The 23,695-nt window shown below is 42.0% G+C and overlaps 1 protein-coding gene across 1 annotated transcript in view; it reads left to right on the forward strand.

The window, feature by feature from the left end:
- The window catches only part of SFMBT1 (Scm like with four mbt domains 1), an 80,412-nt gene that overhangs the window by 20,046 nt on the left and 36,671 nt on the right, over positions 1-23,695 (forward strand). The gene's annotated exons all lie outside the window — the stretch shown is intronic.

Below are 23,695 nucleotides of genomic sequence, written 5' to 3' on the forward strand. Positions count from 1 at the left end.
TGTGCAGTATTGCTAAGCTAATCTAAGTTGTCTGTGTTCAGTGACAACTAAAACCAGAACTAATTACACTTTTAGTAATTTGGATTAAAAGAATGAGAAGATAAGTCTGCTGAGCAGTTCTGTGGCAGTGCTGGGTGTAACCACCTGACTGCTCTTCACCGTAGTCTGGCTTGTGGATCAGTTAAATGAAAGCCGGTCATGCACACGCTGCTCAGGCATCGATGGTGTTAGACGTGTGTCATTGCCACTACTTGCTTGGTTTTATTTGTGTTTGCAGTAACAATTATGAACGTGACTCTGGAGCAGGGAGGTCAGGCAATATAAGAACGGCTCTGAATTTTAACGTAAAGTCCTGAGCAGCATTTGGCTCTAACTTCTTTAATCCCCAGCTGCCTACTAGGAAGGCAGTGGCCTTCTGGGAAGGCTTTTCTGATCAGCCTCACCTACATATCTGCAGGCAGTGGAACTACCTGGAAACAGCCAGCCTGAGAAAAAAGCCAGCGGTAAATTCCAAATTTCCTCATTCTTCTCACCGTGTTGTCCCCCACTTGGGAGGGAGGAGTGCATCCCTCTCTCTATATTTAGATGCAGCACTTTCCCTCAGACCTTTCTAATTTGTATTATTTTTGTCTTTTCTCCTGGGCAAGAAGGAAGCCAAGACAAAGCAAACAAACTGGCTGATACACTGTGCGGTTTCATTTCCTTGCTCTTAGAGGAGAATAGTGCTAGGAAAGCAGCACACTGCAGGAAAAATGGACTATCGCACTCCCATCTCTAGAGCTTGGCTGCAGCTAGCAGGCAGCCATTGTCTTGCTGCTCTTGAGAGGCAGCAGTCTATCTGGATATGCTGGGCAATAGGAGACCTTTGAACTCATAATTTACTGCTTTTTAGATTTGTTCTACCTGTGTTACTCCAAGCTCAGGAGAAACTGTCTGTGTTCGCCAGTCCAAACCAGATCTAGCACCATGAACCAAAGGCAAATGGAGTAAGCCTCAATTAAAATAGAAGAGCGATTGCGCAAGAAGAAATATTAAGTAAAACCCACAGAACAACTTTATCTTGTATCCTGAGCAATGAGTGAAATGGCTAGGCTCTGAAGAAGGGTTGGCTTTCTCAGGTTGAACAACTGGTGCTATTTGTGCCAGGAGCTGGGAGGTGGGCTGGCTGCGGCTGCTGTGTGACTTCACAAATTCAGAGCACTGATCACTGCGTCCGTGCCAGTGCTGTGGTTTACCAAATGGTTTTTCTGTTTAGCCGGAGCAGAAGGCTCACAGATGATGCTTAAAGGCTAATGGCATTCCCCAGCTGGGGGCTTACTGCTGTCGTGGTCCTGTTGTGATGGATCTGGCATCTTCAACGTAATGTATACCATGGTTTTTCAGGTAAAAGCAAGTAGATCTTTCCTTTTCTGAGTAATCAGCTCCAGAGATCTGGTCCAGCTGACTGTATCATGCAGAATAGATGTCTAAAGCTTTTGATAGTTCTAGGTAAAGTGTTATTTCCCATTCTGTTCAGTGAGTGCTAAGAGGAGAACGGAAGATACCCACCGAGCCTAAATCAATAAAAAGTAACACTGAATTATCTTGACAATGGACATTTTCGTTTCATCTGAAGAAAACTTTAGAGGACAGGTGCTCTGTTCTTGACAGTGACTGATGGATGTGGCTCAGAGTCTAAACTGTAAACTGGCTCTCATACTGATTAAAATGTATTTGTGTACCTTGCTGAGGGAGAAGGGAAAAGTTTGATCTGGTAAGCACAGATGAATTTTCATATGATACTACTGTATGAATGAAACAATTGTTTTCAATATATTTTAGTTACAGTTTGTATTCCTGGTCCATGGTAAATGAAGTTGTAGTACCTTTAAAAGCAGCTGAAGTAAAAATTTTCATTTAACACAAGAAGCTGAAGTGTGTTTCTCCTCTTAACAGTTTTGTTGGTTTTTTTTTCCCTTGGAACCAGCATAGTTACTGTCGGATACAAGTTCACTTGAGTTTCGGAGGTACCAGACTGTGCTATAGTGTAAACACAGCTGCTATGGAGTAAAATAGCTTCAGTCTTCTCTAAAGTATACAAGTTCAGTGTTAGTGTAATAATAGATGCTTATTTTATTAACTGTTAGTCTGCCTGTCGGCTTTCTTGGCAAACTAAAACGATGAAGTACACCATATGCCTGGCCTTCCATTCATTGATAAAGGATGCACATGGAGAGTACTGCTGTAGCTTAATTGAGAAAACCTACATATTTTGGTCACCCAAAGGAATGAACAGAGGGGTTCCTTCCTCAGATTGTAACATGGAAAGAGTACATGTAATGATGTGCAAGCCACATTATTTATGCTGGTTAACGTAGTTTATATAATATGCCTGAATGTTGGGTACAGTTCCATGTACTTTAAATACCAGCATAGATGAGGTCATCTTGTGTTCAACACTGAATGGGAAACTGGTCAGGAGCAATTAATCAAGTACTAGTGAATGCTGATAGACATAACCCCTCCAAGTGCTTGTCGGTACTGCTGTCATCAGGGAAGCAGAGGTAACCATCATCTATATAGAACTTCTAATTATTTTGTTGTTGTTGCTGTATGAACGCTTTTATTTCACATGGATCTATTCCTAATTGATGTAAGTTTTCTTTATTTTTATTTTTTAGCTTATCAAGGACAACTTAACTAATACATAAGTTAAACAGCATAATGACTGAACTTAGCTGATAAATACAAACCCCTGCATGGCTGTGCCTATTTCACATAATCTGGGCATAATGGTTTTCTCATCAGAACCAGCTTTAAGGAGACTCCTTCCATAAATGGATGTGTCTCAGTTCCACAGGTTCTTGGATTAAAAAAGTAAAAGTGCGCAGTGGAATTTTATCCTTATAATAACTAAAATATAATTTAACTAAAACAACTCAACTTTGCGTGTGTGCCTGTACAATGATTGAATATGTAGAGCTTGTCAAATAGCAATATTAAACGTACTTAACAAGACTGACTTCCCTTGTGCTGGTTGTGAATTGTTTTTTTTATTTCGAAGACTGTGGTGTGTAAATGTCCTAAAGCTATCTGTAACAGCGCTGGTGTTTGCTTCAGTCCACAACGTATAATATGCATAAATAGAGCTAGTGGGTGGAAAGGAAGAGGGGGAAGACGGCTGCTAGGTGGCAGTGAGAAGTTGCTCAGCGCACGCTCTGGCGGGTGGGAAGCATTGCTGCTGAGAGCAAACAACTAGAAGGGGAAAAAAAGGTTTCAAGGCTTCCTGAACATTATTTGGGACTGGGGCTTAAAGAAATCGGTTATTGCTGAAAGTGCAGTTAACCCGAAAGTATGATTCAAGCTACTGTTTTGCACGTCGAAACTTATTAAAAGCAGCTGTGTAGCTTGTAAGTCAGACTGCATTGATTGGCGAAGTCATAGTCTGACAAACTGTGTGCTGTCTTCCCGTGGCTTCTCTTGCCATGATGCAGGGAGAGATTTACAAAATGTGGGTGCTACAGAACACTCTGCCAGTCTGCTGTAATGCTCAGTGGCAACCACCCGAAACTCTGCTCAGTGACTGCAGCGGAAGCTCGTGTTTAAGCCTCTGCTGCACATCCCTTCTCAGCAAAATGGGGTCACTGAGCTACGTGCCATGCTGCTTCAGGTGCTGGTGTTGCAAGTAAATTCCTGCCTGAAAAGTTTGGGGAGTTCATGTAAATGAAGAAAGTAAACATTTTGTTACTCCGAGCTCTGTAGTTTCTGGTGTGTGCTTAAATATTTCTTATGACTCCATCAGAATGGAGCCTTTGCTCCATCGTACTGTACCATGCAAAATGGGTGTTATTGCCCCAACAGATCGCAGAATCAATGAACATTGTATGATAGCCAGGATGGTGTGACACTAACAGGTTTATAAATAACTGAAGTTATGAAATCTCATTCATCGTTGCTGTTAGAATTGAGTGCTGTATCTGACTGGGAAGATGAAGGGGATAGTTTTTTGTTATAAATCTTGTAAGGGGGAGTTTTAGCCAGGACGCAGTCTCCTGTTTGGTTTTGCTGTGTGAGTTTGCTCCAGTGGAACGTTTAGTGTGGGAGAAGGATGAATGAGTGGGTGTGGAGCTGCCTTTTGGGGAGTAGTGCAGCCTTATTGTAGTTATGTGTGGATCTATAGCCAAGTTGTAAAGAATACTCACAAGTCTTTTAAAACCAGGTAAGGGGCAGAGTCTAGAAGCAAACATCTTTTTGAAATACGTTTCCTTGTTCCATGTTGAGGCTGAGCCCTGAGGAGCTGTCATTCTCAAGGAAGGCCTGACCTTTTCTTCTAGGTTCCTCCTCTTTCTGTAACATCAAAGGTTCTCATAGCACATGTTGAGGCAAGAACTTGTTTGGACATTAACTGTTAGTGCTTGATTTTTGCTCTCTTCATTGTTGCTCACTTGTTTGTGGAGGCACGGTGCAGGTGGAAGATTTTTTTGTGGTGCAGACCCAGGGTCAGCATGATGTCCACTGTTTCTTCACTGAATCCAGGTGTGGAGGTGAACAAAGCAATTACATGAATCTCCCTGTTTATGTCGGGGTAGCTTGAATTGGAAGCGTGAGACAGCTCTGTTTTCACTTCCCTTCACACACTGAAAATCTAAACTCTCCATTTCATCTTCATCTGAAAGCAAGTGCTGGACTGAAATAAAATTTAGGAGGGGAAGAGGACAGCTCTGAAAAATTTACATTTATTCCAGTTTTTTCCCTCATGCTGATTTCTAAGAGGCAAACTCTCTCTCCTGCTCTTTTCCCCTTTTCTCCTTTTTGGAAGCCGTCCTTTTCGAGTGCTGGTGCTTGAGAGCTGAAAGCATGAATCACACTGAGCATGTCCCCAGCCTCGTGGGTTGCCCTAAGCCAGCATAAAGCCATGATGCACACAACCAATTTGGGCCAGAAACAGCCAGTAGATTTTTTCCTCTCAGTAACTGAGTTTTATCACAGTAACTGACATACTAATAAACCAACTTATAATTAACGTCAATGAAAATTTAACTCGGTTGTTATTTAAATAATGCAATAATCTTAGTAGCAGCATGTCTGGGGTTTTGTACCATCATGTAGTGAAGACAGTGTGGAAAGTTGAAGATAAAACAGTAAAAATCTTTGAAAGCTGGCAATTTAGGAGGCTGTGAGAAATATTTACAGTGCTTATTGTAGTAATGAATGCTGTAGAGTTCATGGATGCAGGAAATTAATAAGCTTTTTGGGCTGTTGCTCTTGGAGCCTTTTCTCACATCACAGAGGTACGATGTGCTGGATTTGTTTGGCTGAAGCGAAGAAAAGCTTCTAGTCCTGAAAGAAACTGGGTATGTGGACCTGGGGTGGCCATTGTGTGGGCAAGAGCAAGAGTTTTTGTTTGCTCTTTGTTTTTGCAAAGAGTTTGACAAAATGAGACCTGTGTAGGCAACCTGATTTTATTTTATTTTGTTTTGTTTTGTTTTTTCCCTACATTCTTTAGATCTAGGAAGTGCTCACTTTCACCCTGAAGTGCCAGTAAGTGGGCCTTGTAGGGCAGGAATGTTAAATGAAAAGAGATTTGCTACAGCAGTGTATTGTAGGTCAGTAAAACAAATTACCAAGTCTTTTGCTAAAGCATTTGATTTGCTCAGACCCCAACTCCTTCATGGAAATCTCTGGACCAACTAGTTAATGTTTGTAAGAGAAAAATCTTATTTCTGAAGCAACTGAATGTTTTCTAGGTGCTTATTCTTTCTTTTGCCTTTTGTTTCTCTGATCCTTAGGACAACATTGCAGTGATTGCTTATACTGACCCCCCATTTTCCCTCTTCCTTCTCTGGCTCCCCCCCTCCCCAGTTTTATTTGTACCATGGGAAAGAGCCTAACACCCTTTCCTTCTTGAGGCTTTTCTTCTCAAATTTAAACTTTTCAGACATGATACTTTTTAAAATATATATGATACAATGATTCTGTGGTCAGGGAATTGAGTGGTGCTAAAAATGATCTTTTTCTTGTTGTCTGAGGAATAGTCTGGTGTTCCCACTTTTGAATCCAAGCTGCACTAAGGATGAAACAGTGCTATTTCCAAAGAAACAGTCAATCTCTACGATCAAAAATGTTGACAAACTAACTAGTACCACTAAATGAGCACACGCAGAAGATAACATTTAAAATCCCGTGGCCTGGAAAGAAAAACTGCTCAGAATCTGCCTTGGTCAAGATTTCAGAATAAGGTTTGAACAAGAAAAGCTCCTGATCTCCCTTACCTGTTGTATTTGCAGCATATGAAGTGCAAATGTATGGTTTTGTATGTTCTGGCCTTCAGCACTGCATTGCTCTGCAAGGCTGCAAGAGAGTTGGTTTTTCATTTTGGGGTTTTTTTTTGTTTTGTTTTGTGTTTTAGCTAAAGTACTTTCTTAGTAATACCACGTCCAAAGCTGCCATATGGGCAGGCTCACAGATGTTAATTTAGCCTTCCAGTTTGTGAATACATCTTTTTGACCTGCTTGGTACAAGCCTGTTCTTTGTGGGGTCCTCCACGAGTTGGTCTTCTTTATCCTTTGGAAATCCTTGCTCCAATATAAAGGCTGGTTCGCTGTGATGTCTGATCTCCCTTAGCTCTGCAGCACTGTTTTCCTCTCCTTCCCGTTTTGATAGCTTGCATTTTAGAGAGCTGCTAGTTACAACCTTGTTTTGCTTGGCAGGTGAGGAGCCTCGATGCAGTTCAGTGCCACCATAACCTTACTGTGGCTCATTAGTGTCTTTACCTTTGCCTTCTTGCCTTGAGCACTTAGACTTTGAAAAAATAACCTGTCCTCCTATGGCAAATCCTCCTTTACCTTCAGGCCAAGAATTAAAGTAAGTATGATTGGGAATTGGTGGACACTTCTTAAAGTGCAAGATGCCATTTTTCTGTGGAAAAGAAATGGCTTGCACAGATCATCTACAGCACAAAGCTGTGAAATAAGTTCTGCAAAATTAAAATTCAGGTGGGGGTTATGCAGATTGCCGTATTTGAATATTTAAATCTTCTGTAGCTTTTTGATGACTGCTTTATCATTGTTTTCCATATATATGCAATGATGCTCATTTACAGCCTTCCCCAATCAGTTATACAGCAAATACCACAGCTATAAATAAAATGTCATTTGCAGGAGACAGAGTTTTGTAAGTTAAATGAGGAAGAAATGTTCCCTTTGAAGAAATGTTAGCTGTGATCAGTTGGTCAGGATTTTCTCTACAGGATTATTAAAAGGAGTGGTTGAAATTTGCATTTTCCATTCCCCTTCTTCTCTGGTACTGGCCAAGGAGTACTTTGGTTTTTTGGGTAGTGTTTCAGAAAGATTGTCCAAAAGAAAAAAAAAGTCTTTGGATGTTGTCTCATGTTGCAGCTCAGTCAGTGTAGTGGTTGGCTCTCAAAAAGCAGCACTGCTGCTTGACACCATCCTTGGCCGTGTAGTTGCACCCTCCTCTCTGCCATGGCTGCTGTCTTAATCCAGCAGTCATGCAGTCAGCTGTTTCTTCTCTTCAGGGGAAAACTAATAGCTCTTGGATTTTTTGTTGTCCCCCCCCCACCTCGTTCTTTTCTTGGTCACATTATGCTTTGGCTTGTTTGGTGCTTCTGCACTGTCTACTAAATAATTCAGGTTTTTCTGTCTAGTTACTCAGTATCACTGGCTTTGCTGTTAGCATTTGAGCAGTGTCAATAAAGTTGTATTTGTCACCATTGGGGAAAATACACTTATTTTTGCTGCTAAAATCTGAAGCCCCAGTAGTATCTGAGAGGTACACCACTTCAGCAGCTCATACAGCCCCACATCAGACTGCTGAGCTGCTTCTGATCCTGGTTCCACCATGGGCTTTCCTGCACCTGCAGGGAAATCACATAACCTCGTCTGCAGTTTTATCATTTGTCATGTGGGAGTGATAGATCCTGCACTGAGCTGGTGAATCTTGTTGAATCAGTTTTAAAGTAACTTAGATTAGATTAGTTTGAGGTGATTATACTCAAGACTTCCTACTTCTCCAGGGACCGTGACATTTCATCAGCGACGCTATCTTTGGAAGATACGGAGCAGCTCAGGTCAGAATGCATCTCATGATAACAGCACTGTAGCTGTTTAAGAGTGCACGGGAAACCTAAGAAACAAGTTGGGGATCAAAGTAAAGATCTGACTGCCAAACTCAAACTGTAGAGGGCTTTTTTTGAAGAGTTGGTGGAAGTTAGGATGTAGGATAACCTGCCTTCAACACTGTTTTTGTTAAGGGATCTTTAAATATGCATTGTAGTAAGTTGAATTTTGCCTCATCTAGGATTTCTGACTTGGGGTGGCAATTTTTACTCGAGTAGTTCAGATGGAAAGTGAGTATATTTAATAAAAATGGAATTAGAAGTTCTTATATTTACATTTGGAGACTTGAGCAAAGGGACATAGCCTTTGAGATACATTCCTCATTGGCTGCCATGCATGGCAGAATCATAGTTTTGTTTTTGGCTTCCCCTCTGTTTTAAGACGGGAATTCACAGTCATGTTTTTGCTTTTAAATTAGGGAATGCCTGTGAGTAGGAAATCACTGTAGTCCTGTCAAGGTCTGACATTTGAATGGTGTACAAGTAGTGTGCATTGAATTGATGCTTGAGCTGGTCTACCAGGGGGAAGGAGAAGAGAACATATCCTTATGGAAAAAGTGAAACCTGCTACTATTTAATTTTCTGTGCTGCTGGTATTTCTGTACTGTGCTAGTAGTGATCTTTGTGAAGAGTGGGTCAGTCACAGGTTGTAGGGCTGCGAGGATGAGGGAGGGGATGTCCTCGTTGCTCCTTGGCCCCGGGCTGACTTAGTGCAGGGCACTAAGAGTTCTCCTTGCAGTGAACTGTTAGCAGGGGAAGATGGTACCTTCACGTTCAACTGCTACAAATGTCTGCTCCGTCCTGTGATGTTGATCCTCTTTCTCCTTGTGTAGTACCATCACGAAATCATTGACGCTGCACGTGAGGCAGCGGTGCTTTGCTGGGCCCCAGGGAGGAACAGCAGTGGCTGGAAGGAGGAGTGGAGGTGCAGCCCCTGCTTGGAGCCTGTCCTGCGCTGCGGAGCAGGAGGGGTATGTGCACGCCGCTGGCTCCGAGGAGCGGCTGGGGAGAGGGGAGTGCAGAGCCGGGCTGTTGCAGATGCTGGGATAGTGCCGGCACCTGCCGCCTGCAGTGCTGTTTGGTAGTGTGCCAGTACTTCTGTGGTAATGAGACATTGCCTTTCACGGTAATGAAACAGTGAGATTAAGCTATGAAAATAAGAACCTGAGGCATAGAAGTCCTGAAGCGATGCTGTAGTCTGAAACACAGTTTTGTGAAGAAAATGACACAACAGGCCTGGAGTCCTGACTCTTGAAAGTTTGTAGTCTCATTTACTCTCAGGTTTTGTCTGAAATGAAAAACTGCTTATTAGCATTTCTGAAAGCAAGGCCTGAGCGCTGATGGTCTTGATGATGAGGTGGCTTTGTAGAGTGTGTTAAATGAGCGTTGGGTGTGGTTGTCACTTTTTAAAATCCTGCTTCCGTTTATCACTTCCCAAACGTATTAGCTCCAGCACTTGAATTCACTTGGTAGGTTGAGGCTTACTTCTTGATAGTAGTTAGCACAGAGTCCTTGCTAGGGAAGATGATACTCAGTTTCACTTAACAAAGGCAACTTCTGCAGCCACAGGCTTTCCCTGTTTTATTTCCCTGTTCTGTGACCTGTACTGGCTACCCAGGAGTAAGTTAATTTCTTCATAAGGAAAATTACGAGTTCCGAGTCTGTTTTGATCCCATTCGATGTGTTGTGATGAGTGCTTTTGATAAAACTGTGTCCTATTTGCTTCTGCAGCTTTTATTTGCACTCATGGGGTTTTTTTAGTGCTGCAGCTTGTTAAAATAAGTTTTCTGTCTGTTAGACAGCAGTTCGATTCGCAGTTGCATCTGCGTGTATAGACTATATGTTCAAGTATCATTAGCATGCATAAAAACAAATACAGAGTCTTCGTTAAGATTTTTTTAATTGAAATTATTTAAACTTGGAGTATTTAAATTGAAATTATATGGTACCAAAACTACAACCTTTGAAACCAGATACTTTTACTCTGGCCTGCCATTGACAATTTGACTAACAGGGGTTAGTTGTTTGCTCAGGGAAGGAAGCCTGACGCTCCATGTCTGTAAAGAAGTATGAATGAGATGCCACTCCCTTCGTTGTCCCCTAATATCAGTGCCAATATTTTAAAAATAGGAACCTAAGGTTAAACCAGCAAGTCTATTTTTAAACCAAGATCTAGGAGATTGGCTATAATTTCACAAGTGATGTGCACCAAAGAGTACCAGTTGTGTTGGAGATGTGTTGGATTTCTGCTTGCTCTAAGAAGATGGGATCTATAACTAGATGTCAATGTGTTTAGCTCCCAACCTTTAAACTTCTGTGTTGTGGGGTAGAGAGTGTCCTTGTCGGGAATAAATGTCCTTGGTATTAAGCTGGGCTTTATTGTGCATCTCAAATGTCTGGAGGTGGTGTGAGCCCTCACTGGCTGATGGGGTCTGAGTTTGTCCTGTGGTTATGTTGGCATTCGAGGGAGAGTTGCCCTTTCTGTGTGTAGCTTGTAGTTTAGGAGCTCTTCTGAGAAATGGTTGTAATATAATACCTTTTTGTGTATCATGTACTATTTCAATGACATGACAAAGGAAGGAAACAAGTAGGAGTATGCTTTTACATATTAAAAGCATTTTATATGATTGACTTTTTTTTAAATGTCATATTTGCAAAGTACCTTCCTTCCCCCTCCATATCTTTTCCTTTAATTGTTGTATTGTCTGCAGTGGTGACATCTGTTAGGTGGTTCTCTGGAATAGGAGTTCAGTTTCAAAAAAGGATTTGGAAGATAGTGCAGGGTTTTTTCCCTTTACATGACTTGAGTGCTAAGCCAAGTTGAGTGTCCTGCTCAGATTTTATTGAAAGACTTTCCTATAACGTATGCACAGAATATGAGTGGGCAAAGAGGGCTTGTTTGAATAAATCAAGCCTCGTACAGTATTATGGAGCTATTTATTGTAACTTCGTTAAGACTGCATTGACCTTCATACGTTATCTGCAGGACTGACATCCTTCATGCATTGAAATTAGTTTCCCAATCTGGTGTTCTAACAGGTGAATTTTTGCAGATTTCTCCAGTAATTTTTATGTTTCAGGCACTTACAGATGAATTTGTATCTTTGTTAATTGCTTAAAATATATGTGCAATGAATGTACTTTTTGGTTTAAAACACTTTTCTCTCACATAGTGGATAGCTGATATCCTTAATTATGTTCATCCATTGGTGCTTTGTCTTCTATCATTTAGCAATGGAAGTGCTCTTCCTTGAGACCATGGAAAGGGTGTGATTTTCTTTTTTCTTTTGGAGCTAATAGTTGTTAAGTATTTATGCAGTCCGCTTTGTCACCTATAGCTCTCCACAGGTTGCTCTCTAGGGCTCTGTACTGCAAATCTCAAATCTTGGCATTGGCTCAGAGTTGTCTCTTGAACAGCATCCAAACGAGTTCTGTGCATTTTTATTTCAAGCCAGAAGAATGAGACTGGTGGTGACTCTGACAAAAAGTTTAGTCGTTTCACCTAAAAAGTCTAAACCAGGGTACTGTACCCGTTTATGTAGTTACTGTGGGGAAGCTGAGAAACCAGATATTTCATAGTGCTGTTTGTGGTGGTGTACATTTCACTTAAAGGCTGCTCAAACTAAGTTTAAAGAGTCCCTTAATCTCATGGCTGTTACATTGCTGCTGGCAGTTTAACTCTTGCTTATCACTTTCTGTTGGGCAGCCATCTGTATCACATCATTATGTCGTGTTGGATTTGATGCTTAAATGCGCTAGGGATTCAGAAGTAGAGGTAGGAGTAATTTTCTTTCCATCTGAGCGCTCTATTTTATCTAACCCTGAATTATACTACATGTTACTGGGAGAATATTTACTCATTCATGCTGCATGTCTTTATACAGAGGATAAGAAGTTGCCGAGCTGTTGTCTGGGACTTGGGAGCAGCAGGAACTTCACATTCTTCCTTCATCTTCTTATCCAACTTGTAACTTCAGGCAGTTGTATACGTGCTATAAGATATGTAATAAAAAGTCAACAATGAAAACAGAGCAGTCTGTTCTGTCTGGTTTCTTTATTTGGCCAATAACCCCCAATATTCTTGTAGTCTGTATGCCATAGAAAGTAGATGGAGAAAGCAGAATAACGCTGGAGATTTTGCATTTAAAAAGCAAAACTAAACCCAAATGGCTTGGCAAACCCCCCCCACTATTTTAAATGTTGACGAATCAAACTAAGCAATTATTAATAGCTTCTATTTGCAACCAGTTATAAATACAAAGGAACTTTTTGAGACACCCTGTTGTATGTTGTTCCCCTGGCAAGTGAGTGCTCTGGCTGTCCGGTGGCATCTGAATTAGCTGGGAACGGAGCTGGGACTTTTACATTCTCACCTGGACTTAACATGTAGTCTCATGGAAATTGCTTTACCAGCTGGGTAGTGCAGCACAGGTTGTAAAAGACAGATCTCGTAATTTGTTGAGCTGGGCCTGAGTGTTTCGACATTTATTAACCAGGCTTTCCAGTTTTAGGCATGTTACGTGTATAGTCAGGCATATCCAGGTGGTAAGTCAAATCCTGGAAGCAGCTGGACTTCAGGCAGGGGTTGGAATTGCAAAACTGGCATAAATTGGCATAACCTAAATGAAAGAAGATAAACACCACATATTGTATCGGCAGAACTGTGTTAAATAGATTATTGTTTTTTGGTTTTTCTATGATGAACAAGTAGCTCTAATAAAAGGTTGCATTAAAGGTACAAGCATTGGTCGTTCTGTGACAAAATGGATTCTCCTTTTCTCTGGTAAATATTTTTATGCTGATAAAAATGCACATTCACAGACAACATTTCTACATTTTCAAGGCAGAAAGGATTGCCAGGCTGTAACCTTTTAATCTGCTGCGAGGTTTTTGTTTATTTGTCTGTGTAATGGCAGCAACTTGCTGTATTTAACCTGATGTGAGGGGCTCTGACCTAAGTTCGCTAGTGAAGCAAGCTGTGTCTGCATCGGCTGTGCATGGGCCAGGCGGTGACGGGACCCTGCGCCTGTCCTGCAGCTGGCTGCGTTGACCCAACCGCCTCTGTCCACAGTGCAGGCTGGGGTGCCGCAAATGTGTTTCCTTTGCTGCAGGCAGGGTAAGGGCTCTGCTAAAGGGACAGGGAGTGATCTGGGGTGCTGCTGTGTAAGTGCATTATGTGGATACCTGTCCGAGTCCTGAAGGTGTCTGGGCATGAAAAAGCAATGATTTAAAAGTCTGTCAATAACTTTGGGGTTTGCTGGTTTGGTGCGAAGAGAGCAGTGTGTGCAATGCTCTGCCCACTTAGGTTTTGGGCACTGGGTAAACCCTGGGAAGCTGTCATAAACAGAGGCTTTTTTTTTAAATAAACCCTTGGAATAAAAAAAGTATGTTTATTATTGCAGTGGACTGCAGTGGTGCAGGCTGGCTAACCTCTTCTGCAGAGGTGCTTGCAGTCCTGTAGTTACTTTCATTTGGAAGGTGTGGAGCATGCTCCGGAGCCACGCAACTTACTGTAAGCCTGGGTTGCTACTGATGGTTACGTTCTTGATTCTCCACAGCAGATCCTTTGCCCTTTTTACATTTTCTGAGAATTTCTCTGGTAATGTAAGAACATTAAGGTTTTGGCGTGGTTTAAACTCAGCCAGCAACTAAGCACCACGCAGCCACTCTATCACTCCCCCTCCTCAACTAGGCAGGGGAGAGAAAATATAACGAAAAGCTCGTGGGTCGAAATAAGGACAGGGAGAGATCACTCAACCAATTACCGTTATGGGCAAAACAGACTCAACCTGGGGAAAATGAACTTAATTTATTTCCAATCAAACCAGAGTAGGGTAATGAGAAATAAAACCAAATCTTAAAACACCTTCCCCCCATCCCTCCCTTCTTCCCGGTCACAACTTCACTCCCAATTTTCTCTACCTCCTCCCCTCAGCGGCACGGGGAATGGGGGTTACAGTCAGTTCATCACGCGTTGTCTCTGCCGCTCCTTCCTCCACAGAGGGAGGACTCCTCACACTCTTCCCCTGCTCCAGCATGGGGTCCCTCCCACGGGAGACAGTCCTCCACGAACTTCTCCAACGTGGGTCCTTCCCATGGGCTGCAGTTCTTCACGAACTGCTCCAGCATGGGTCCCTTCCATGGGGTGCAGTCCTTCAGGCACAGTGCTCCAGCGTGGGTCCCCCACGGGGTCACAAGTCCTGCCAGAAAACTTGCTCCAGAATGGGCTCCTCTCTCTACAGATCCACAGGTCCTGCCAGGAGCCTGCTCCAGCGCGGGCTTCCCACGGGGTCACAGCCTCCTTCGGGCACCCACCTGCTCCGGCGTGGGGTCCTCCCCGGGCTGCAGGTGGATATCTGCTCCACTGTGGACCTCCCTGGGCTGCAGGGGGACAGCCTGCCTCACCGTGGTCTTCCCCACGGGCTGCAGGGGAATCTCTGCTCCGGTGCCTGGAGCATCTCCTCCCCCTCCTTCTTCACTGACCTGGGGGTCTGCAGGGTTGTTTCTCTTACATGTTCTCACTCCTCCCTCCGGCTGCAGTTTCTGTGCCCCAGCAACTTTTTTTCCCTTCTTAAATCTGTTATCCCAGAGGTACTACCACTGTCACTGATGGGCTTGGCCTTGGCCAGTGGTGGGTCTGTCTTGGAGCCGGCTGGCATTGGCTCTGTCGGACATAGGGGAAGCTTCTAGCAGCTTCTCACAGAAGCCACCCCTGTAGCCCCCATGCTACCAAAACCTTGCCATGCAAACCCAGTACAGGTGTGTTCTTTAAACGCAGGTCTCTTGAGGAGTCTCAAGTGTTGCTGTTGCAATGGGAGGGATGAACAACTTGGAGTTCTCTTCTGCTAAAACAGATTTAATGGAAGTAGCAGGAAAATGGAAGGGTGGAACTGTTACGAGTACTGGTCCGTGAGCAGAGGTTGCAGTGCAGGTGTGATAGAGAAATATAGTATGTTTTAACAATTAATCTAACTCTGGTGATAGTAGTTCCTATTTGCATTTATATACATACATAATCTTCAAGTTCAATGGGTTTTGTTCTCAAAGGCCATACAGAAGCTGTTCAGATAAGAACACTTGAGCATGCTCTTGGCAGGCAAAAAGATGAAAGGGATTGCAGGAATCCTGTGCCATGCCTCTAGGAAAGCTTCCTTTGCAAGGAGCAGGAGTCGAGTGTTAAGACAAACACAATTTTTGTCCTTGCAAGGACAAAGCCCAAGTAAGTTACAGGAGTAGAGACTTGGTAGAGAGAGATTAGAGTGACATTTCAGAAATTTTGACTGCTTTTGATGAAATAATAATTTCTTGTGAAGGAGAGTTGGTGGTTTGTTACTACTGTGGTCCTTGGACGGAACATAACTATGTAAGGTGAAGTCTGCAGCCAGAGCTGCTGAAGAAGCATTGGTCACCAGGATGGTGCACCTGTGGCCTGTTACAAAAAAGTAAAATTGTATGATTTGACTGTAAGAGACAGGTTAGAGGGGTGATAGCGGATGGTGGTAAACTCAGACTACATCTGGTTACAGTTGGTCTAGCAACTGCAAAAAATGTGGAAACATAGCTGCCCCTGTAATTTATTTTTTAAATATAGCAATAATATAGGAAGGTTTTGCTTTTGCTTTGGAGCATCCAATATGCTATCAAGATGGTCTAGAGAAAATGTTGGTGATCATACCTGCAGTAAAGGGCTATTCAATGATCTGTTTATCTTTGATAAATCCTTACATAAGCAAGCAAATAAGCTCCTGTTTATAGACCTACTGTTCCTTACGTGTGTGTAAAAATAACGCTTTAAAGAACTGCAAGTCAGCCAAAGGTTTCTCTTCTCTGCGTTGGACAGGATAATTCCTTCGGCAGCTGTGACTAATGAAATTGGTAGTATTTTTATTACTTTGTTCTAGAAGCATCAAACTTTGTTTGGCCTACCTGTAGTCTACTTTCTGGGCCTTGCAGGGCTGTCTTGGGAAGATTTGGAGTGTGCTAACAGTGCTGAGCCAAGGCCTTTGTGGCAGGTGGTTTTCTTTCCTGCAAAAGCCACTGAAATTGATCTTTGCTCATCACAGAACATAAGTTAAAATGGCTTGAAAAATTGGAATTCCAGCATAAATTGGAGATGGTGAGAAGTCTTCCACTTCGTCTTTTGTTTGTGGAGGGTCAGATACTAGGTAGGCATGTGCTTGTGAGATACTTACTTTGTTTATACAACGGAAAGTTAGAAAATATCTTGAGTGTTATCCAGGCTTCCAACTGTTAGTGACTAAATAAGAGAAGACAAAATTACAAGAAAGGTCTTAAACCCTGTTTTGACTCTAAAAGGCTTAGAGAACTAGGAGTTTGTGTGAAGTATGGGACTCTGGAGACCCTTTCTTAGAGAAGTAGGACCTCTGCTGAGGGCTCCAGCAGGGAGAATGACAGGGGCATGGGGCAAGAGGGAAGGGTGTAGAAGTAGGTGTGTATAATACTTTGCTTCTCAAGAAAATAATTTGAATATCTGGTCTGACAGCTGTGTACTGTCCTTCTGGTGCTGTGGGTACAGAAGGACAGTTAATGGGCGCTTAGAGAAGCGTTGATGTGGTTGTTGAATCACAAAACACAGAAGCATGTGGCAGATTACACAGAGGCTGGTTTTGTGCCTGCCCTGCTCTTGCAGTGTGAATGGAGTTAAAAAAATCCTCTAGTCAGGGAGAGGAGAGTGAGCAAAGCATTGGCAGCTTGCATGCTCCTGCGGCAGCGCAGCTTTGTAGGGTTTTGGTGAGTTGCTTATCCGAGTGTAGCAGGAATGATCATGCAGACAGTTGCTGATCTGTGAATTTTAAACAGTTCCTTACCATCACATATATTAAAGATTTCTTACACTGAATGCTGTTCTGAATATTTGTTTGCTTTTGCCTCTCTCAGTCCTGATTTCAAGGGTGAGATTTTTTCAAAGGAGGCAAATATCTGCCGTTGTACCCTGATGGAGGTGGTTGCTGATTTGCTATGGCAGGTAATCAGCTGTATCTTTCCACTGAGTTGACAGCAGTGTCTAGCCAGAGTCTCTGACATTTTCCCCCAAAAGAATATGTCTGTTTTAAGGAAATGTACAGACCCTAATATGGGGGGTTGGGATGTTTCTGTACTACGAGTGCATTGCTACAAAAGAGTGAATTAAACTTGCACTGAATAGCTTGAAAGTTAATTTTCTCCAGAGCTGTTGATTTTGGTTCTGATTGAGAAATTTGCTTACTAGGTATCTTACTTTTTTTGTGCTGAAAATACTAAGTAAGGGTACTCCAAACTACTGTGATACAAAACTCACCAGTATACCTGTAATGGACTTCATTAAAATGTTTATGAGGAATCAAGTACTACACATTGTGAGTGGACCCAAAATAAACTTGGCTCCTACCTGAATAGTTTATTATGCTGGGTTCCGTTTGTGCTATAGATTTCGGATTTTTTAAAAATAAATTCTACTGGTATTTAAAACACTTCCACTTAAGTTGTCATCCTAGATGGTCCTTTCCATTTTTTGACTTTCTTCTATCAGTGACGGGTCGGCAGAGACTCAGTCAGGCCAGGTGGAGAGGGTGCTCTTTGTCCTTGGAGAGGGTGCAAATGTGTTTTCCAAAGGCCTGATGTTCTCTGCCTGGCTTATCTCCTAGGGTAGAGGACCCCGCAACTGCATTTTGGCTAGCTGAGCTCTGCTTGTGTGTTGATAAGGTGTGTGGCCTGCAAGTACCCAGTCGCATACAAATCTTGAACGTGCCCCCCTTCCCCCCTGGAGCCACTGTCTCATTTTCTTGTAGCAAAAGGGGCAGCTGAGGCCTATATGCATCATTGACTGTAGTGCTGTTAGATTAGGAAAAAAGGTTAAAAAAAAGCTTGACGTTGTCTTTTGCAGGCTGTGGAAATTGCTTATTTCTGCAGTAATAATAAAAGCAGAGGGCGAGTGAGCATCTGGAATTGGCCACAGGTTGTAACTGCAATTGTGCGCAGCAGCATCAGGAATAAGGCTTGAGAGGGTCTGTGCCCCTGCTTTTCAGAGCTCCGTCCACTGCAGCGGCAGGATTGGGCCTGCTGGTGTGTAGGGTTGGTGCAGAGTCTTCTCCCTGTGAAGGAAAAGTCTCTCCTTCCAGCTAATTTTGTCATAAAGAGTTCTAGATCTTAACTACAGAAGAGCTTTTATGATGAACTTGTGCGTTAGTAAGATGAATTGGGAATATTCACTGAAAGGGTCACCGAGTTAAAATGTACGAGGAAGCACAGGAACGACTGGTTGTTTCCTATTTATAACTGTACACTGGGAAAGGGTTGCTGCTGTGGCTGGGTGCTCATCTGTACATGTTTGGTACTTTGCATTGTTCTTTCTGAACGTTTTTCAGACAGAAGTTTGTAACAGAGGGGTGCTTTTGTCCTGAATAGCTTTTCTTTCTGAAACGCCAACAAGAATCTCCACTGCAAATGCTGGACCTAATTAGAAGATGTGCTGAACAGGACACTGTTTATGCCACAGCTGTAAGTCCTACAGTAAAGAATTTGTTACAAAAACTCTTTAGATGAAGTGTGTGTGCCATCTCCTGTCATGGGGAGCACATAATTAGTATTGCCTTGAAGTGAAAAAGCACAGTTGTATGTGTGAATGGGCATAGGGACCAGGACGACATTTACCCCCTCTCCTCCCGCCTCCAGGGTATGGTCCGAGAATAACAAAAAGGACCTTTACCTTTCCTTGTGAGCAGTAGATTTATCTTGATATTCAGTGGCAGAGTTGTAGGTTTCAGGCACTGAAGAACCCCTTCCCTGCTCTGACAGACCTCTGCAACAGGTTTTCTGCCTGTCTGTGCAGAGTGAAGCTCTATATGGTAGACACAGGGTTTTGAAATAGATTTTAGTGGATGCCTTTGCATGAAGGAATTTGCTGAAACCTGATCCTTTCTGTAGCTTCTTCCCCAGTCCGTAGGGGTGTCTTCTGTCCCCATTGTCTCATGTGCCTTTGTTTTAAAATAATATTAAGCCTTAGACACCAGCTGATTTACTTTAATTCAACATCCAGCTTATGTTTGATTTCTTTTCATATTCAAGTGAGCCATCTGGCTTTAATGAACTGTAACTGTTTTTAATGCTGCCTCCAGTTGCTAACATCTGAATATTTCATGTGCTGAAAGGAGGTTTGAAATGCAGAAGTGAGACTGAAGAGTCCAAAGTATTTCCAAATCAGCTCTGTTCCAGCAGCACTTGTGCTCCGCTCCCCTCGAGATTTATCAAAAGATAATCTTTGGGGTGCCAGACTGTAAGCATCAGCCATGGCGGGTGCTAATTACAAGTACTCTCAATTTTGTGTATGTAAAACACCAGAGCTGCTTATGAAATCCTGAATAACTACCCAGCTTGACTTGGGCACAGTATCAATCAACTTCAACAGGAGCTGCCAGTATTTGGCATCTTTTAAATAAACAGCCTCTTTGGTGTTTAGGTTTAGGTTTGTTGTTTGTGGGGTTTTTTTGGTGGGGGGGGATATGGGGTGGTGTGTCTTAAATATTTCCATGTTGCAAAAAAAGATAAGTTAGTTTTACATCACCTAGTTTAGTTGTAGAAGTTAATTGAGAGCTGGATCCCATAAACTGAAAATATCTTAATTGCAATTAAATTCTGAGGGTACTTTGCCAGGACTACACTATTAGAAACCAGTGGCATATCCCCAGATTTGTTAGACTACATGCTTTGCTCGACATTTTTCACAGCGTTGCCTTTGTTTTGGCTTAGCAGTGTGACAGCTGATAGACTTACGATAGGCCATTACCAAGAAATATTTTGATTAATGATTAAAAAGTATTTTGTTGGTTAGTCCTTCACTGTGTGCCAAGCATCGTGCAGATTGCCAGTGACATCATCTTCCAGCATTATTTCATAAATGGTAGAATTAATGGAAGCTTAGACTGTCAGTCTGTCTACAGGAGGAAAGTCTTCAGAAAGGGTAGGCTGGGAACATGCGGTTGCGTTAGCTTACCCTGCACTGCTTTGTCCTGAGAGCATGGAAGAAGTACATAAGGAACCAAAGGAGACTGATAGAGATTGGTACCTTAATTTCTCAGTAACTTTCTCATAGAGACAGAGCTGAATTGGGAGTTAACTTGTGACCTTGTAGGTATATGCTGAGCACAGTCTTTCTGAGCTGGAGAGGAGTAGGTTAGAAGCAGTATAGCAGAAATTGGCAGCCGAGTTCCCTTCCAGATGCATTCCTGAAGCTATAATGAATAAAACCGTATTAATATCTTCTGCACAGTAGATTTTTGTGGCATTAAGCTACCATTCAATAGGAGCTCTTAATGATACCTCTTGCTACTCTTAAAAATTTTTATTCTCACATGTAATGAATTTTTAAAGTTGGCTGGATTTTGATTGTACTTGAGAACTTCCTGCACCACTAAGCACTATTGGTGGATACTTCTTTAATTCTATTCAAGTTTGTTGTTTTGTTTGCATGTGAAGGAGGCTATCAGTGTTGTATACAGGAGATTTCAGCCAGGCTTTTCAATGCTTTGCACTGCAGTTCCCTAAAATTCGTGCCAAAAACTGTAGCTCAGTCTACAGTACAATTTTGGCATCTCACTTTCGGTTGAAGTGTAACTCGCGTTTGGTTTGACTCGTGTGATATTGCCAGCTAGCAAGCCTGGATGCTCCACAGACATGCTCAGGACATTTGCAGCCTGCTACACAGCATTTTACAATTAAGCCATGGAAATCCTCCACAAAATGGAATTACGGTACTTTGGGAAGGTTTGGGGGGGGGGGGTCTCCCCCCCCCCTTTTTTATTTTTTCCTAAGTTCTCTGTGTCTAAATGGTGGAGGCATGTCTCAGTTAACTTGCTTTGCGTGGCGACCATGGGAGCCTAAAGATACTGCTATCAGCAGGGACAGTGACACTGCCCTTTCCCGTCCCAGCCACAGGCGTCTGCCCAGTCCTTGTGCCTGCGATTACGGAGCTGCCTTCTCCGTTCGCTCGGAGAGGCTGCTGAGGAACTGGGCAGGCAAGCCGGCAGAAACGGTCGCTCTCCCACCTAAACTTCCCTGTAATAGAACTACTTCTTCAAAATACTTCCTTTTTTAACAGATAGACAGATTTTCAAAGGAAAAAACATTTAGTTAGAATTTTTCACACCAAAAAAGCTGTACTTCACAAGCTGCTTATTTGAATGACAATACAAATGCAACTGCAGCCTGCATAAAGCTGCTTAAGAGCTGCTGGCACTTATGGTGGGATGGAAGATGCTGTTTCAGAGAGAGAAGGGCTGGTTAGTGTCTTAGTCATTTGTAGTTACTGTGTGTCCAGTCCAGTTATACCTTTCAGAAGTCAAATCATGGTTGCACCTTTAGAAGCAGTATCGTATTGGAAAATCTCTTAGTTGTGATACTCATTTTGAAGTAAGATTTTTGTGTTTCCATCTGCTAGGCAGCTTGCATTACTTACAGATTAGTCCATGCTGTAGCAGAAAAAAAAGCCCACTTAAAATAGTTGGTTTCTTTAACCTTAAAAAAAAAAAAAAATAAAAAGAACCCTCCCACAAAACCTCTGTAAGGATTATTGGGTAGTCTGCACAGACACTATAGGTATGCAAAACTCAAAAAAATTTAAGACGTTTCAAATGTGTAGGCCTTCCCCTTTTTAAAATGTAGTTATTCAAAATGTGTTTAGGTGAGAAGTGCAGCCTGTGTTTTTTAAAACCTGATTTTTAGTCCTCTATAATATTTTTGGTATCTTGCTTAAAAAGAAAAAACACGTGCTTCCCAGACTTTCAACAAGAATACAAAGGATATTTGAAGATTATCTTTTTTTTACAAGAATTTTTAAGCCAATAATCTTGGTTTTGAGGCCGCCTCATGCCCCATCTCATTGACTTATAGAAACTTGTCAGTCAAAGTGTGATATTAATAAAGAAACACGTAACCTAGGCTTTTATTTACTATACAACTTTGCTTTAGCGGAGAATTTTGTAAGGGAAAAATACTCGCAGTGCATTGCCAGTGCAGTGAACTAGTGGGCTTGCTTTAGATGTGTCCTTCCTTGGTTTCTACCACTAATAATGAAATAATGATTTCACTGCTCATAGGAATAGGTTTGAAAGTTATGGCTATTTATCACAAAATGTTTAGGAGTGTAGTTCTGCTCCTTTATTATATATATATTTATATATTTTATTATATATTTAGGTTATTTTCCCCTGATACACATCGGGGCAGGAATACCTTCAGCCTGCACAACTATAAAACACTCTGTGCGTGCACACGCATGTGTGTAGTAAAACGAAGGTGTGAAAAACAGCCAGTTTCAGGGCATTTTTTTTTTACATGTACCGTCCTCAGATGTTCTGCAGGGCAGTAGTTTCTGGTTTGGGGTAACAGGATAAGACGTTAAATGGTTCAGCCATCTACATTTGTACAGCCTCTGTATTTGTAGCATGGGTTTGTCAAAACAGACTGCAAAATTTTCTTGTCATGCTGTCTACAAACAATTTGGGAGTCTGGTGGCAGAGGGGCTGTGTCCCTTGGCGATGAAGGTGATGCTTAAGAAATTTGGTGAGTGGAAGGATTATGAGTTACGGGTAGGCTGGAGTTGTATCACTTGTTTGTTTTTTCTCATACCACAGGATCATAATTTTAATGTAATGTAGTTAGGAGCAGTCCTCTGCAGTTGTACAGGGCTGCTTCTCCTTGAAGAACCATTGGCATGGCAGAAGTCAGTACAGACATCTTTTAAGTATACAGTATGAGAGGCGACTGTTACCTGTATTGAATATCTTAAAATATGTTTTACCAGCTAATATACAGTTAAATGAACTGCCATAAAATCCAAAGAAAATGTTAAGACTGGTAAAAGAAAATGAAATTAAAAGAAAGTACATCTCTTGGTGTACAGAGTATTAATTGTTTTTTCCACTTATATAAGAGACAACATTTTGATAATAAATGAGCTACTGTGTCAAAGCATAACAGTTTCACTGGTGTCTTCAAGTCCTGTTAAAGGGATGAAGTGATGGCTCCTCGGTTGAACTGTTAAGAATCTATTAAGTTTAAAATGTGTACATATATTTAAACTTGTCTTACAGCCATTCAAGACCAGAGTTGCAAATTGCCTGAAGGCTTGTGGACAGCAAATGGCTAAAGTATTAGAAACACACAGCCTGAGCAGACATTTTGTAAGCCTTATTATACTCTTTCTTTGCTAGTATCAGTTTGGCTTTCTTGCCTTTAGGCATTTTTGTTGGTCCAGGTGACAAAGGAGCTGGATTCTTGTTTTGTCCTGCTCCTAAGACATGACTTGGTTAGTTCCCTGCTTCTTTAGCCTTGTGAAGGGTTGAAGGAGCTTTTGAGAGGGGTGGATTTGTTGGGGGGCTAAAGAGATGTTGAAAGTCGGCTTTATAATTGACTGATTTAGGAAATATGTTTTTTCTAGAATCAGTTTGGTCTGCAGATGAGGGATGTGGAATAGCTAAACAACATAAATGCAGTGAGATGCCCTTGTTTGCTTTAAAGTTTTTGGCTTATTGCTGGAGTAATGTTCTTAATGTATCTTAAAAGTAGTTAAAATCCAATAAACAT

This window comes from Harpia harpyja, chromosome Z, assembly GCF_026419915.1.
Source record: "Harpia harpyja isolate bHarHar1 chromosome Z, bHarHar1 primary haplotype, whole genome shotgun sequence".
Taxonomy (NCBI): domain Eukaryota; kingdom Metazoa; phylum Chordata; class Aves; order Accipitriformes; family Accipitridae; genus Harpia; species Harpia harpyja.